This window comes from Vigna umbellata, chromosome 9, assembly GCF_029865625.1.
Source record: "Vigna umbellata cultivar VRB3 chromosome 9, Vumbellata_1.0, whole genome shotgun sequence".
NCBI lineage: Eukaryota > Viridiplantae > Streptophyta > Magnoliopsida > Fabales > Fabaceae > Vigna > Vigna umbellata.
In genome coordinates, this window is record NC_142173.1 from 47,517,993 (window position 1) to 47,521,966 (window position 3,974).

Here is a 3,974-nt window from a genome sequence, read left to right on the forward strand (position 1 = left end):
GGTCCGCTGAGGGGCAAAATGGCCGCTGAGGGGAGAAAACAAGTCACGCACTCACCGCTGAGCGGTAGTTTACCGCTGAGTGGCACTCTGGAAGTCACGTAAGGTCTGCTGAGGGGCAAAATGGCCGCTGAGGGGAGAAAACAAGTCACGCATTCACCGCTGAGCGGTATTTTACCGCTGAGCGGCACTTTAATGGGCTTGGACTTGACTTTTTGTAATTTACGAATGATACATAAGCTTTAGGGTTTCCTAGGGTTAGGTATCTTTGGCAGAAACGAAGAAAACACTCTCTCTTCCACCCCTTGGGGTAGATTGGGAGATGGTGACAGTTCTCCTCTTCTCTTTCACGGGTTTTTCTATCTCTTTCATTCTTTCATTATTGTTCATCTAGGTTCACCATGAATATGGTGAACTAAACCTTGTATGTTTGTTGGGGAATCAATGTAATCTTTTGAAGCTCTCATATATGGAATCTGTTTTTACATCTTTTATTTAAGATCTATGCTTTCTTTCATCATTAGTTAGGGTTTTTCCTCTTTGCTTAATGCTTGCATTGTTTAACTCATTCGATGCATGATTATTGGTTTTGTCGATACGGGCACGTACGGGGAAGTCTAGATCCGGGGAATTTCTCCCAATATGATATTGGTTGTCGTTAAGCTCCTACACTTATGAACTGATCATTAGGAATGCTAGGAATTGTATGAACTCGTGATTAGGGAGAAGCCTTCTAGAAAGGTACATTAGAGAGTGGCATTAACAATGATGATTTGATTGTTGAATTCCTAAAATATATGAGAGTGGATAAGATGAAATTGACCCCCAACAACATATCCATACATAAATTTCATTGAAAGTGTTTATCTTTTGCTTTTTGCCATTGATCAAAATTCATGCATACATATTTATTTTCTGTCTTGCATTTTAAACCCCAATTAATTCGTTTGTAAGTCTTAGTTAATTAAGAAATCACATAACTAAACTAGGCCGTGAGTCCTTTGGGAAGAACGATACTTGGTCTAACTAAGTTTATTACTTGAACGATTCGGTCATACTTGCCGATTGAAAACAAGTTTGTGACATCATATTTTGGTGTTCATAAATTTGTCCATCAAGTTTTTGGCGCCGTTGCCGGGGACTCGTGGTTTAACTGGTTAATTTGTGTGATTATTGATTATCTTTGACTTATTTTTTTTATTTTTAATTTAAATTTCGAATTTATTTTATTTTATTTTATTTTATTTTATTTTTCTGTTTTCTGTTTTTATTTTCTGTTTTTTATTTTTCGGTTTTTATTTTATTTTATTTTATTTTATTTGATTAGATTAGATTTTGTTTTATTTTATTTTATTTTCTGTTTGTATTTTATTTTATTTTATTTTATTTTTCTGTTTTTATTTTTTTGTTTTTATTTCCTATCTTCTTATCTTTTCAATTATATCCGTTGATTTTTTTTTTCTCTATCTTTTTGTGCTAACAATTGTTTTTAGGGTTTTGTGCCTAATGTCTGCAGAATGCAATTTGGTCAAGAATTTAACTATATGGGCACTCAATTCCACCAAAGTAATCTCAACCACTGGTGGGAACCTCACTCAAGCATGGATCAAAGCCAATTTTGGCAAGCTGCTGGACAATTTGAGAACCAACCACAACAACAATGGCAGCAACAACCCTTTCTATCAGGAAGTTTGGATAGGTTGGAGGACACCCTTCAACGATTTTTGAAAAATTCCGACTCTACTCAGAAAAGCATTGAAGAATCATGTAAAAGAATGGAGATGCAACTTCGTTACATTAATCAGAGATTGAATGATGATGTTAATACTGAAGTTAACCTTAAGGAGGAAGGGCAAGTCATTATCACTGAAAGTGACAAGATTCTTGATGAGGAAAAATTAAAGGGAGATGAGGAAAGGGTAGAGAGAAAAGAGAAAGAAGAGTTGAGTGAGAAAGATAAAGATGAAGAAAAAGAAAAAGAAGTGGTTGAGAGAGAAGAGAGAAAGAAAATTTGTGTGAAAATAAAGAAGTTGAGGAGAAAAAGAAAAGGGAAGAAAAAAATAAAAGAAAGGAAAAAGAGAAAATTTAGGGAGAGAAAAAGGAAGAAAAAGAAGATGAGAGGAAAGAAGAAGAAATCATATGAAAAATCACATCCTCATCTAAAGAAGAATCATAGGAAGGAAAAGAAATTTAAGTGCTTTATGGAAATCTTCAAGAAATTGGAGATTAAAGTTCCTATGATTGAGACACTGCAACAGGTTCCTGGTTTGATCAAATTTCTGAAGAAGTTCAGTAGAAAGAAGAAAAAGAAGAAGGAACTTGAGCTTTATTGGGTCAAGCTAATGACGTTGAAAGAGCGCTTGCTGGGAGGCAACCCAGTGGATTTAAAGACTTTTGATTTGGTTTTTGTAATTTTTAATTTGTGAACATTACTTCTGTAATTATTTTGTTGGAGATAGCATCTACTGAAGGATGCTAGGTGGTTAAGTATTTACTGAAGGATACTATGTTTGTAACACCTACTGATGGGTGTTGGTAAGGAAATTTTGCACCTACTGAAGGGTGTTGGTGGATTTTGGGTCAGGCTCGTGACGTTAAACAAGCGCTACCTGGGAGGCAACCCAGTTGATTGAATATTTTTGTTGATTTGTTTTAGTTAGGGTTTTCATAAGCATTTTTGAACATTGAATTGCAGGGAGCCAGTGAGGGGCACATATGGGAGGCACGTAGGTTAAGAAAAGAAGGAGAAGAGCACTTCACGAAAGTGCCGCTGAGCGGTACTTTACCGCTGAGCGGTACTCTCGCAGAATAGGGTTTTAGTTCCCCTTAGCGGGACCCGAGCCCATTAGGGTATTTTTAAACCCTAAGCTGCGCATTCTTTCACACTTTCAGACTTTTCTTTGCACAAACACTCCCACATACCTTCTCCAAGGTTTTCCACATCTTTTCACTCTTCCCTCTTAAGAAAATTTCTCTTCCACTCACTTTTTCACTAGTGTGCCATCAAAGTTTGGGGTTGGAAGAGAGCATTCTAGTTTGGAAGCATTCTCATTGCATCTAGTATCTCCACCCAAGTAAGTAAAATGCATTTTGTTCATTCTAGGGTTTTGATTTTGAATATGATTGTCAAAGCATGAAGATTTAGGGGTTTTGATTTCTTGGCATGATTTGATGATATATTTGATGTTTGAACCGATTAAACTGCATGATTATGAACTGGAAAACTGAAAATTGCATTTGGGTGGAGCTAGGAAAGCTTTAAAACAAGATTTTCAAAAATCTGCAGAGTTACCGCTGAGGGGTAAAATGCCGCTGAGCGGCACTCTGCCAGATTTGATTTTTCTGGTTTTGTGTGATCTGGAATGTGGTACTGGTGGCGCTGAGGGGGAATTCTGGCCCTCAGCGGTGGTTTAGCTTCGAAAGGAGTTGTGTTCTGTGTTTTACTAATGATTAACATCATGTTCTGTGGTTTTGTTTGTGTTTTGAATGTAGGAATGGCATCCTCATCAGGAAAAAGATTGAAAACCATGGCAACCAAGAGAAAGGAAAAGGAACCAGAGCAACCCCACTCTAGCAGGTTCCTCTCTAGGAAACATGAGAAGCACTTTAAAGTGGTTCAGGACAGGAGACTTCTGATGGAGAGAAAGGTTGGAATCATACCTAACTTTGCTCCTCAGTTTGGAGAGCAAGTGTTAGGGAATGATTGGGGAAAGCTAGCCACTTATCCTGCACCTGCCAACATAGCTGTGGTTAAGGAATTTTACACCAATGCAAAGAAGATTGGTGATTATCCAGCTGAGAATTATTTGGGCTATGTCAGAGGCCATGCTATCAGGTATGATCCTGATTCAATTAATAACTTTCTGGACACTGTATGGGCTGGTGAGCAGTGCCAGTTTGCTCTTTGCATGGAGGAAGGTGCTGATTATGAGGATGTGGAGAGAGTACTGTGTATACCTGGAGGACACTTCCAAAGG